At 39.5% G+C, this 14,029-nt stretch overlaps 1 pseudogene; it reads right to left on the bottom strand.

Moving 5' to 3' along the window:
* The window catches only part of LOC140924802 (uncharacterized), a 451,675-nt pseudogene extending 442,575 nt beyond the window's left edge, over positions 1–9,100 (bottom strand).
* Positions 9,101–14,029: the final 4,929 nt, after the last annotated feature.

Raw genomic sequence — 14,029 nt, 5'->3', positions numbered from 1 at the left:
CGTTTCCTAAACCGGGTTCATAATGCTGTAAGAGGACCAACTCGGAATAAAGCCCAGCTTAAATTCTGGTGAGCACCCACCCATTCATTGCTGTCAGTTTTTTAGTTACGTTTGAAAAAAAAAGGGTCACCCCTAGCAGGTAAGACAGGGCAGAGCAGAGGATTGGAAAACGCCCCATTCAAAACAGGAGAATACAATTTCGCCAATCGCCTGAGTTGTTAAGTCTTAGCAGTCACTAATGGGGGTCTTTCAATACACAGCTATTTCGAGAAAGGTTGTCGAAAAATATGTGCCCGCGACAATCCCGAAAGATAATATGGGATATGATCAATATACTGTTCCTGACATTGTAGCTGTCGAACCTACTTTTGTTGCTTTCCTTTAGCACTCGCAAACATATATCCATGGCCTCTCGTAGCATTCTTTCAAATTCCTTTGAGGAAAAGCGAACTTAAAACCACCCACGATTCCTTTCGTGATTGTCGCGTGCACTTTTTCTGACAACCTTTCTAGAAATAGCTGTATAAAAATTCAGCACGACAGCGGCGAGTCTTAGAGGACACAAACATGTTTATTCATTTTCTTTGTTTGTGTCCTCTAAGACTCGCCATCATGCTGAATTGTTTTAGAACTTTCCGCTAAACACTGTCACAACTCTAAAACAGTAATCAGTGAAACATTGTAGTGGTGATTGATCTTAGGCAAATAGAAAAAGCTTAAAAACAATACCGTAATTATCGTATTGACGCAAAGCAGGGGCACCTAACGACGGTTTTCTGTAAAATGTATGTTCGGAGAAGCAAATATTGCCTAGAATTTTCTTTTATTTGAGGACAGCTAAAAATTTCTAGATGACCATTCCATTCATGTACAATTTTCGGAAATAAATTCCCTACGATTTTCTAAAGTAAGTTTAATTTTTCACATTTCACTCCCTAGGTTAGGCTATTTTTCGTAGAAAAAAGGAAACCTAAATTTATTTTCGGATTCAAAAATGTGATGGAGAGAGCAATCAGAAAAATTTTCACTTTCGTAATACGTTAAATTGCGTCTAAAATTTTGGAGACAATAAGACAGAAGCCCTTGTAATGTCGAAAAGACTCAAGCACCCTTAGGATGACCGAATAGATATAGAGTGTATTTCTAGAGATCTATTAAAAAGGCACTCTGGATAGCCTAAAAAGTATTTTCAATGTATTTAGGAGCAAACCGTCGTTGGGTGCCCCTGGCAAAGAGCACTTACTTCCAGGGAACACTTTGTTATTTATTACAATTTAATGGCAAAAGGTTTCACGTAAGTGATAAATACAAAGGTATCGCCATAAGGACGGTCTGTAAAAGAGTCAAAGACCCCATACAAGACAGACCACCTTCTAAAAAATATTCATATCATAAAAACTAACATTTAATAAGACAGAAAATTAAAAATGTGAAAATGCATATAGAAATATGTACAAAAAAAATCAATAAAATAATAATAATAAAAACCTCACACATTTCCAGCTTAAAACTCCCTCACTTCTTTCTTAAAACTAGCAATAGTTGTTGCCTGAGGAACAAGCAATGGTAGAGTGTGTCCACATGTCCACGATCCTATTGAAAAAGCTAAACTTAAATGTATTAGTTCTAGCCAAATTTTTTTTAAGAGTACATTCATTTTTTCCCCTCAAAGGAAACCGATCAGAATCTAAGAAAAACTGTACATATGTAGATAGATCAATATTTATATAGCCATTCAGGGCTTTATACAGGAATAATGCATCAAATGAAAATCGCCTTTGTTCTAAGGACAACAAATTGAGCTTTTTTTCTCCGTTGTTCGTAATCATCATGGTCTTCAAAATAAACTTAGTTGCTCTTCGCTGAATTCGCTCCAACTTAGAAATATTTCTAGATGTGTGTGGTGACCACACAACACTGCAATACTCTAGATGTGATCTGACCAGGGCAAGATACAGAGGTCTCAATGTGGAATCATCTTGAAATCCTTTACAGGTCCCTTAGACCTAGGATCTTGTTGGCCTTATTCGACATTTTATCAATATGGGTGCTCCAAGACAGATTGCAGATTGCATTAGTTTACATTTCCGTTCACGTTAAAGTCTCTGAGGTTTTGTTGACTCCATGCATATAAAATTGTCGAGATCTGGGCCGGGTTGTTCGAAGCTGGGTTAAGGTTACCCACGGTTAGTGCAAAATTTGAACTCGGATATGAGAGCTTAAATAGCAAATTCAGTTTAATTCTCTTTGCCTACAATTTGATGACTGGATACTCTAAAAAGAATAGAGAAAATTATCCGATAGTGAGCTTTTGATAAAAAGAAAAAGAAACTTGGGTTAAAATTTAACCCCAGGTTAGCGCTAACCAGCGTTCGAACAACTGGGTCCTGACTGAAATACGGAGTGATCAGAAGGACAGTTTATAATCCTGAATGTTTTGCAGTCGTCAGCATATAATGACACACAGTTTCCAGCTATTACTACTTCAGGCAAATCACCAATGAAAATTACAAAGAACCAAGGGCCCAATAAGGAGCCCTGAGGTACGCCCGATGGAATAGCGTACCATTGAGAATTTATTCTTTCTATGACAACTCTCTGTTCTCATTCAAAGCGCACCGGGGATACCAAAATTACACATTTTTGCGGCAGGATATTATGTGCCACTATGTCAAAAGCCTTTGCAAAGTTCAGGAAAACAACGTCCACCTGTTTGCCCTCATCCAAGGCCTTTGACCATTGATGGTGTGACATAACTAACTGAGTAAAATCATATTATAACTTAGATATCTATTTGGCATTTCATCACGTTTGTCAAGATCAGTACATTTACAAAGTTTATCAAACCAAAGTAATACTCGTGTTGATGTAAGACATGTAAATGATTGAGCTTATTTGAAGCAAGCGTGAATTGAAGAGCAGGCCTTGATGAGAGTAGCAGAAGTCACGTAGAACGAAAGAAGCTCTGACTAATATAGTAGACGTAGGTTCAGAAGGTCTATACAACTTTGACGTCTCCACTATGAGGACGACTAACTGGTCCTGGCTATCCCTTCTCCTTGTGCTCCACGGTCAGCTCATGCTTCACCTTCCCCCGTAACGTATCAAAATGGCGCCTGCTTTAAAAAGTACAATTATCACCTGTTCACTTTGCGGTCTCAGACAAGACTTCTTCATTGAGATCCTAGGTATATACATTTATGTACATCTGTGACAGTAGTTGTCAACTTGAACATGTTTCCTCTCAGTTTACAAGTTCTTTGTTTCCGTTGCACCTTCGCCATCTTTCAAACTGCTCTTATCAAATGCACCTGCAATAAAAATAAAAAATATTATCATGACGGTCCCGTTTTGTATGTATTCTTTGCACGATTTATTCGCACTGCATACCTGTTGTTCCGACACGGGGAACTAAGTTGTGGGAGGCAACCGCGACTGCCAAGACAATAGGCATGCCGAATAATGAGTGTAAGCGGCGTCAACCGTCACCAGGGGAGGTGGGAGGGGCGAAACTTCTAAGTCACTTCCACTGAACCCCGTTGAACTAGCCAAGAGGCGGGCAAAAACTAAGCAATTCTAACCAAGGACCGCAATGCATCACGCCACGAGCGCGTAGGCCCAACACCACGGAATTTAAAAGAGTTACTTAATTCCCGCCTCACCGGCCAGTTATGTATGCAGAGAGAATATTTTACTTCATTTCAAATTCCTTCGATTCGTTTGCTGTTTGTATGCTGATCAGATTATAGCTTCAAGCAGGAGATTGATATCAAACCAACCATCCTATCCCTTGTCGCCCGAGCAGCCTGTGCAATGGTTGCCCAGAATATCAGCCATCTCCTCTGGTACAAAATCGCGACTACGAAGAGAACTAAAGCAAAACGTATTGTAAAACCCAATCGAATGGAACGAAATACTTTCTTGGGGGCATATTAAATCTTTCGACTTCTCCGCGGAACAAGCATCATAAAAGAGGCCATTGATGACAAAAAACCTCCTTTTAAGAAGACACGAAATCGACAAGGGAGTTGCCCTTAACTCATTTGCCAGAAAAATACCTGTATAAAATAGAAGTTGCAAAATCAAATGCTCTTGCAGCTGCTTGGTCTAGATTTTAATCTAGACCAAGCATTCCCTAGGCCCTTAAAAGGGCCTAGGGAATCTTTCCGTCTGCTTTTAAACTCTTGCCCACCGGTAATTACTACGTTTACCCTCTGCGCTGTCTCTGGTTCCCTGAGGATGAATCTTTTTAAGACTAAAAACTTTACTAGCGGCGTCTTTTTCAGCCTGTTCCAGGCTCTCAGATAGTAGGGATGAAGCATTGAAAGGCGTGCGGAGCGACTCAGTCGCGGAGCTTGGAACAGGCTACATTTTTTCTTTCTTCAGGTACACCCTCAAGAAAAAGTGTGTTTAACACTTAGTTCTCTTCTCTGTGATACCGTAAAATTCTGAAAATAAGCCCCTCAATGTATAAGCCCCTCCAAAAATAAGCCCCCCAAACCGGTAACACAAAAAAACCCTCCGTTAAATTGCCCTTCCGAATATAAGCCCCCCGGGGGCTTGTACTTGGGAAATTGCCCTCGAATGCAAAGTAAAACAAAACAAAAACGGTAAATTCACTTCCAACTATGAGGCTACCCAGGTAGGCACCTCCAAAAATAAGCCCCTCAAAAAGGGCCTTTCAAAAATATAAGCCCCAGCACTTATTTTCGGAATTTTACGGTATATTAATAAATTGTTTTCGTATGCTCTTTTGGAATCTCAAATATCGTTTTTTACATTTTCACTTTAGTTAGTTAGAGATTCGAGCATGCTTCACGAAATATTCCATAAAATTCGGAAAATATCTGGCCTTCTCTCCAGCTGCCTCACTTCCATGAACAGGATTGGAAAAGCCAATATATAAAAACACTAAGAAAACTCAGTATAACCCCCTTAATAATATTTTTCAAAATGATGCGTAGTGTCACGAACATCAATTTCACAAATTTTGACTAAGATAACTAAACAACCTAAAAATGATATCAAATACAAACCTTTGAATGTCACATTATCTCCAATCAGCATAAAGGGTGCCCACTGCATGATGTCAGAAAAGCGAGTCTCTCTCATCGACTTCATGGTCTGATGAAGAGATTCACTGGCACTTTCACCATGAACAAGGTGCTCGTAGAAATGATTCATAAACCACATGGTAGCTTTGTCATCTACAGCCCACAGCGCCGCCAGCTCGGCGCGTGCACCCGATGCTAGAAATGCTCGAGCGATTCCAACAATTCCCTCAGCTCTAATCTGACCACTTGCACTATGACAGCAGCTAAGGACAACCAGCTTGGCTGTTAGTCGAACTTGTGAAATTTCAGCCATCGTTAATAAGTAGTCTTCTTCGTGTGGAGCTCCGCAGGAGCTTATAGGAGAAAGAGCAATTTCTCCACGTTCGGCATAACCATGAGCAGCGAAGTGAATGAGACTTACTGAATGCATGCTTTCCAGGACTGCCTGCTTAGTTGCATCCTTTCCAAGCAACGGTTGAACACCAAGCAGTCGCCCAATCATCTCTGCTTCCTTTCTCGCCCAAGGAAGTGGGTTTAACTGTAGAATTTTTCCTTGGTAGTATACATCACTAACGTCTGGCTCCCCTACGATCAGTGCACCGGTTTTACTATGGTAGTCTGCTGGACTGAGCTGAATCAACTTAAGAGTCGTCAAGGAAGGGACAATGCGAATTCTGAGAGTATCCGATAAATACTTTCCATATCCATCCTTTAAAGCAGCAAAAGGAATAGGATACAACAAGTTATCCGGTATAATAATGATTTCTGATTCTTGGAGTAAGTCAGCTACAGGAGCGACTATCATGTTGTAACCATCAGCAAGGGTTAAAGGCTTAGAGTCGTGATTTTCGTCTTCGTCTTCTTCGATAAGACGCAAAGATTCGAAGCTGTCACTCTGAGATTGTTTGCATAATAGCGGGGAACTTACACATGAAAATAATGATCGATCTTCGCATTGGTCTTGACGTAAATCACGAGAGCCACCAAATGTCTGATTTTCAAACACTTTATCTGCACTTTCTTTGAGTCTCGTTTGTCGAAAAACTATCATTTTGTTTGGCTTGAGAATCCAAAAAAACATATTATCATCGAAGCAGGAAACATAAAGACAAGAACTAAGTGCGTTTTTGTTCATAATGTTCTCAATACCAATCCATGACTGTGGGTTGACTGATACCCCTTTTTCCACAGAGTACTTATCTGAAAGTACGTCTGTCAGTGCTCTGGATCGTCCAAGCTCGGCAACGTAAAGAGCTTCATAATAACTGCCTGTAGCAATTAACAACCCACAAAGAAGAAGGTAAGGGGACACATGCTCATCAAAAAAAGAAATTTTGAATGGATCTTTCACTCTTAAAAAATCATGCATTTCTTCGCACTTCTGAATGCTTTCATGCAGATTTCGCCGAAGTTCAGTTATGCTTCCTCCTGCCACTAACTCGTTCAGAGCAATGGTAAGGTGGCTGTCAAACTGCATTTCAATGTCCCCTATTTCGTAACTTATCTCAAGTGCTTTATTAGCAAATTCTTGACTCTTTGCAGTAAGTTGACATTCTCGACAAAGTTTTCCCAGTTTTAAGTATGAAGCTCCAACACCAGCTTTGTCACCGATTTCTATGCTGATCACTAGTGCTTTTTGAAGGTATTCTTCAGCCTTGGTATATTGACCAACAGAAAGAAACACAGTTCCTAGATTTCCATAAACAGATGCTTCTCCTCGTTTGTCACCGATTTCTTGTTTGATCACTAGTGCTTTTTGAAGGTATTCTTCAGCCTTGGTATATTGACCAACAGATTGAAACACAGTTCCTAGATTTCCATAAGCAGATGCTTCTCCTCGTTTGTCACCGATTTCTTTCCTGATCACTAGTGCTTTTTGAAGGTATTCTTCAGCCTTGGTATATTGACCAACAGAAAGAAACACAACTCCCAGATTTCCGAAAGTAGATGCTTCTCCTTCCTTGTCACCGATTTCTTTCTTGATCACTAGTGCTTTTTGAAGGTATTCTTCAGCCTTGGTATATTGACCAACAGATTTAAACACAGTTCCTAGATTTCCGTACGCAGATGCTTCTCCTTTTTTGTCACCGATTTCTTTGGTGATCACTAGTGCTTTTTGAAGGTATTCTTCAGCCTTGGTATATTGACCAACAGATTTAAACACGGTTCCTAGATTTCCGTAATCTACTGCTTCTCCTTCTTTGTCACCGATTTCTTTCCTGATCACTAGTGCTTTTTGAAGGTATTCTTCAGCCTTGGTATATTGACCAACGGATTTAAACACGGTTCCTAGCTTTCCGTAAGCAGATGCTTCTCCTTCTTTGTCACCGATTTCTTTCTTGATCACTAGTGCTTTTTGAAGGTATTCTTCAGCCTTGATATATTGACCAACAGACTGAAACACAGTTCCTAGATTTCCATAAGCAGATGCTTCTCCTTGTTTGTCACCGATTTCTTTGCTGATCACTAGTGCTTTTCGAAGGTATTCTTCAGCCTTGGTATATTGACCAACAGAGTCAAACACAGTTCCTAGATTTTCGTAATCTGCTGCTTCTCCTCTTTTGTCACCGATTTCTTTGGTGATCACTAGTGCTTTTTAAGGTATTCTTCAGCCTTGGTATATTGACCAACAGATTCAAACACAGTTCCTAGATTTCCGTAAGCAGATGCTTCTCCTTTTTTGTCACCGATTTCTTGTTTGATTACTAGTGCTTTTTGAAGGTATTCTTCAGCTTTAGTATATTGACGAACAGATATAAACACAGTTCCTAGATTTCCGTAATCTGTTGCTTCTCCTTCTTTGTCACCGATTTCTTTCCTGATCACTAGTGCTTTTTGATGGTATTCTTCAGCCTTGGTATATTGACCAACAGATTTAAACACAGTTCCTAGATTTCCGTAAACAGATGCTTCTCCTCTTTTGTCACCGATTTCTTTGCTGATCACTAGTGCTTTTTGAAGGTATTCTTCAGCCTTGGTATATTGACCAACAGATTCAAACACAGTTCCTAGATTTCCGTAATCTGCTGCTTCTCCTTTTTTGCCACTGATTTCTTTCCTGATCACTAGTGCTTTTTGAAGGTATTCTTCAGCCTTGGTATATTGACCAACAGATTCGAACACAGTTCCTAGATTTCCGTAATCCGTTGCTTCTCCTTCTTTGTCACCGATTTCTTTCCTGATAACTAGTGCTTTTTGAAGGTATTCTTCAGCCTTGGTATATTGACCAACAGATTCAAACACGGTTCCTAGATTTCCGTAATCCTTTGCTTCTCCTTGTTTGTCACCGATTTCTCTCCTGATCACTAGTGCTTTTTGAAGGTATTCTTCAGCCTTGGTATATTGACCAACAGATTTAAACACGGTTCCTAGATTTCCGTAATCTGCTGCTTCTCCTTTTTTGTCACCGATTTCTTTCCTGATCACTAGTGCTTTTTGAAGGTATTCTTCAGCCTTGGTATATTGACCAACAGATTTAAAAACGGTTCCTAGATTTCCGTAATCTGTTGCTTCTCCTTCTTTGTCACCGATTTGTCTCCTGATCACGAGTGCTTTTCGAAGGTATTCTTCAGCCTTGGTATATTGACCAACAGAAAGAAACAAGATTCCTAGATTTCCGTAACATATTCCAAGTATGCGATTATTTCCAGCCTCAATCATGATACTGAGTACCTTTTCGTAAAACTGTTTTGCTTCCTCGTACTTGCCTCTTTGATAGTAGATGTTCGCTAGTTTAAGTAATGTCATCCCTTCTGCTTCTTTTTGGCCACTATTGCGTAGTGTCACTAGAAGCTTTTTACCACATTCTATCGCACGGGTGTGATCGTACACAAGAGTATAGCCATCAAGAAGTTTATGGCATACATAGATAAGACGTGGTGTGGTAAGTTCTTTGATTGTTTCTAGGGCTTTACCGTTAAGAAGCACCAAACATTCGTTAAAGATGTGTACTGCTTCCATAATACGTCCAGTGTTGAAAAGTAAAGTTGCAACGACTGCACCAATATGAATGGTCTGTAGAATCTCCAAGATGTTGTCCATGACGCGTTTTTGTTAACCTTGAGATAAAAAATATTTTAAGAGCAAGAAAGTGGAAACAGGATTCTTAACGTCTTTTTAACCGAACATTTAAACTTTTTAGGCAAGATAATCAAGCTTTCATGTAAGATTTACTGAGGTAGGACAGGATTATAAGTGTTGGACTATCATTTCTTCAGCTGTTTCTTTGGCCTATTCTATACTTCTTGAATCTACAAATGCAGAATATGTAAATAAATAGTTTAACAGATGTAGTTTGTAATCTACTGTTTACCATCATACACCGTACTGTTAAAAAATCTGGGAAAAAAAACTATCTCAGCCACAAGCTTTTACAACAACAACGAGCTTTATTTGCACGACCATAAGTTCATATAGTATTGCAAAAGCGTTTTTAAGAAATGAGTAAAAAATGTAGAAAATGTAAAATTCTATGAGCCATATATATTTTAGGATAGCTCTTTGCTAAATTGTAAAGAAGAGGAATTTGTATTTAAAGGCTCTCTACTTTCTACTTTGTTCCATTTTTAGTTCTGACACATTCGGCTTCTCTAGGACTTAAAAAATATTAAGGCGAAATGGTTTGATATGTATATATATATATATATATATTTCATTGGTGTTTATAAATTGAATAGAACATTACATGGCCGCTTAGAGATACGAAATTTCTTTTCTTGTGTTAAAGAATTTTTCACTCGTTTGCTGCGCTCTCTAGTGAAATATTTTTTTTAACACTAGAGGAGAAATTTCGTATCTCCTCGTTGCCATGTAATATCCTCTATTTGTTATATTCCTAGACTTTCACTCAACTAAACAGGGACTTGCATTGGTTGATTCTTGGTCACGTGGCCTTGACTAAAATCAAATGTATCCCGATCGTGATACATGGAGCAATGCACCCCGCTCGGGATACATTACAGCACGTGATCAAAGCATGAGGGAAAATGGAGTGACAGGAGGCGGGAAAAACCCACACTGCCAGTTTCCTTTTTCGTGAATGAACACAACACAAACAGGAAGCCTTAAGCAAAAAAGCAACGATTTTTAAAGTTATCCCAGGAGAGAAAAGCAGCTAGTGGAGGAAAAAGATGCAGATAATATAAGAAGAGTACTTTGTAAATCATTCATTCAGTGGTTTTGAGAATTAAATTTGTGTTGTTATAAGTACCGAGTCGACTGTTTTGGCTCGGTCTGGTTATTCTTTTGTTGCTGTTGAAGTGAAAGTCTAGAAATATAACAAAACACTTAATGTCAGGTTCCTCGGGAAACCAGTTAGTTTTGTTCTCCCTCGAGTCCTGATGTTTCTCTCGACTCTCGTCTCGGGAAACATCAGGACTCTCGGGAAAACAAAACTAACTGTTTCCCTCGGGATCTGACATAAAGTGTATATTATTATTCACTCAAAATATCGGCTCCAATCCCCCGACTAATTCGTCATAACCCACTGGCGTTCACCATGTTTGTATTATATACATACTGAGAAATACTCACCAAAAAGCTATGTCGTAAACTTTCGTACGCAAATTAGTTCTAGCCAATCAGAGGAGCGAACGATGGTTTTCACACGTGAAAAGAATGATACGTTCAATCAGAATCGCGAACAATGTTTTTTCACGTGTGAGAAAAATGTTACGTCCAAATAAAAGCCACAGAGGTGTGCGAGTTTCGCGCCAAAATTCCCGCCTTTTATTGCAGCTTGCAGCGCCGCTTCGCACACATTCAACGAGAAAAGTTTTACTCAAAGAGTTTTTCTTGCTAAAAAAGTGAAAAACATTTCGGAAATGGAGTGGAATAGTTTCGTTTGTTTCACTGTCGATAAAGAAAACGGTTGAGAGCCGGCAAAACAACAGCGGAAAGGGATAAACAGAACGAGACGTAAGCTTTTGTTATGCTTTTTGTCGGAGCTACTTTGCCTTTCATTTAAGCTTATAGCTTATATTGAAACCAGCCATTTTAATTAAATTCACTCATTTTCAATTGTGCATTGAGAACAAATAGTTAAGATTACTTATAGTTCTTGGATTACCTCATATCCTCACCGTCATTTATGTTTTTAACAAACGTTTTCAGGGACCGCGGAGACCATTTTAAGGTGGTAGGGCTAAAAACTCTGGCCAATATAAAGAAACATTCAGGTCGGTGTTTCGCCATTTATCTTGCATTTGCGCGCCATCTTATATACCACCTCAACAAATATAACAAAAACGTCCACACGTGTTATACTATCCAATATAGCCAATATGTTGCATAAACCTCCTGAGGTTGCTACTTTTTGAAGTTGCCCGAAGTGCCGAAGCTTCTCTTGCGATTCTTATTACGTAAAACAAACTCCTGTGTAGTTATAGAGACACTGTCTGTTCTACGCTTGTGACCATTCAGCACTGCTAGGTCACCCATCCTGGATAGAAGCCACATCTTTAGATGCTGTGCAGATGAGAATGAACGCTCGCCAGCAACGCTGGTTGCAGGATTTACAGGAGGCAGCTTACAGATAGTTTGGGCTTCCTGAATAAGCTTCTCTTCTGGTTTTGGAAACTTTGACACCGCCTTCAGGATTTCGTCAAAACATGCTATCTTCTCCTATAACATAACTTCCAAAATACTTAGTTGCATGCCTGGGTAGCGCGCCTGTATCAACCTCTTCTCTGTATGATGCTTCAAGAAACTTGAACTCTGCCTCATAGTCGTCACCATTAGCAGCTTTAACCAAGAGGGTGTCCATCTGGGCGTAGGAGCGGAAGCTTTCCTGATAGATAGCACTGACGATAAGATCAATAGCATCGTAATATACCCTTCTAAAGTGATCTTTGGCAGTTTGGGGGTAGCTTGGTGTGCCAGCACCAACCTCCAGTCTGGCCGAAGTGCATCGCTTTCTTGGAAGCGTTGGTTTACCAAGCAGGCCTTCGCTCTTGCGGGAAATATTACCATAGAAATGGTCAAAGCTCTGATCACTGGGCATTTTTGTGAGCGTCTCCTTTGTTAGATTTGCCAATGCTAGGCCTTGTCCACTGACAGCAGCTGCCTTAGTACCCTGAAGATCCTTAGATAGATTATCGGTGTGGGAATGAAGCTTCCCTTCAAAATGCAAACCAAAGAAAAAGTCAAATCGTTCCACTTAGGTCTTACATCCTATTATCGTCTTGTATGTACATCGGGTTGTAATCGTTCGGACAAACAAACATCCCACTTCCATAAGAATTGCATAGTTCTCAAGAATTAGTGGAAAAAAACTGGCTCTCACCGTCCACCTTTAAGGGCAAAGTCCAATAATTCCACGAGAACGTTTTCCATGTGAACTGGAGCGCTAGAAAATATCTGCCAGCAAAAAAGTGGTAGGGCTATAGCCCTACCAGCCCCTCCCCCTCCGCGGTCCCTGGTTTTTACTAAAAAGCTGATACTTCATTTTCGTTGTCATTTTGCGGTAAGTGTGTAGCGTCAAATTTTAGCATTTTTGAAAGATTTAAAATAAAAAGGCCGCCAAAACGATGAATGTCTCAGTATGCATATAATAAACACAATACCACATGGAAAGTGCTTTGTACGGTATGTACGCACTCGTTGTTTTTGTATCAGAAATCTTACTCCAATGGAAATTACAGTGGAACATCGATACAACGAAGGGCCAATGGATTAGTAAAACGTGTTCGCTTTATTAAGGTTCCACTGAGCCGGGTCATCGCCAAAAACTCGCGCGATAAATAAACTGCTTGAAATATAAATGTTGGTAAGCCAATTCATAACACTCATATACGTTATGATTTAGTACCGCTCAGGGACTGTACTCGCAACACTTCACTGAGAATTTGTCTCTAGTAATAACTGAGCAAAAGAAGCCCTCGTTCGAAGTCCTGGTTCGAATCCTAGCTCGCAGCCATGCTCGAGTTTTCGCTCTGTATTTAGGTATACTCAAGTTTATGCCACGGAAACAGTTGAATTCTGAGCGATAACTGAAAGCTCTCTGGCAAATATTGCTTGCGTTTTACATTCGCTTTATTTTTCAGAATAGACGAATTTGCCAACTCTTTTACAAACTTTTTTCATTTTGTCAGCAGTTATTTATGGTTTGTACTTTCCAGTTTAATGATTCAGGAAATAACAAATAATCTCTACAAATCGTGTTCCAATCATCTCATACATATTAATGCTTTTATACATTTAAAAGCAAAGTAACCATAGGCGTACTGTCGTGTACAGTACGGGCAACTTCCTGTCAGGGGAGGCCGTAAACCATTTGCCCAAAAAGTTCTCGCAAGTTGCCCAAATTTCTACGAAACAACATATGCCGTACTGGCATATAAAGGTGGCTCGATACAGTTTTTAAGGGTCAATACCTGCCAAGTTCGAGCTTAAACTACGTCGCCATAAACAAACATTTGGAAAAACTGCCACCACAGTTGCGTTAGATAAAGATGAAAATTTGTCATTATCAGAGTTGCAATGACATCGAAGTTGTCAACGAAATGACGCCATTACCTATTTTACTTGCAGCAATATTTCTCGGCATTGGGAACTACTGTTCTTACAAAATCCTTCACTTTTTTCTTCAATACGGTCGACTCGATGTTCTTGAAGTTAAAGCGGAATCTGTAAGAGCGTTATCAAGATATTTTGGGATGAAGTTTTTATCGTTAGAAATACGGTAAAACATGAAAATGTTGATGTTTGGCCGTTATTTGTAGCAAACGAAGCGCTTTTGACCATGCAATTTCACCTCACAGTGGTTTAAAAACGTATGTGAAAGATCGTGGAGATAGCTCCGGCCGATTGCTAGAAAGAAGGATTTGATTAGTATGTATCGAGGCGCTCTTGTTGGTGGTTTTGTAAGTTCAGTTCGGTCTACTTTAAAAAATTAGCGAATAATTTTAAAACCGCTCGATAGATTTTTTTTTTAAAATAAGATTCTTCTCGTAATTTAAACTGAAGTAGTCAGCCAC

The sequence above is a fragment of the Porites lutea genome, chromosome 14 (assembly GCF_958299795.1).
Source record: "Porites lutea chromosome 14, jaPorLute2.1, whole genome shotgun sequence".
Taxonomy (NCBI): Eukaryota; Metazoa; Cnidaria; class Anthozoa; order Scleractinia; family Poritidae; genus Porites; species Porites lutea.
The sequence above is the reverse complement of the archived record's forward strand: the minus strand, read 5'-3'. Positions and strand labels throughout refer to the sequence as shown.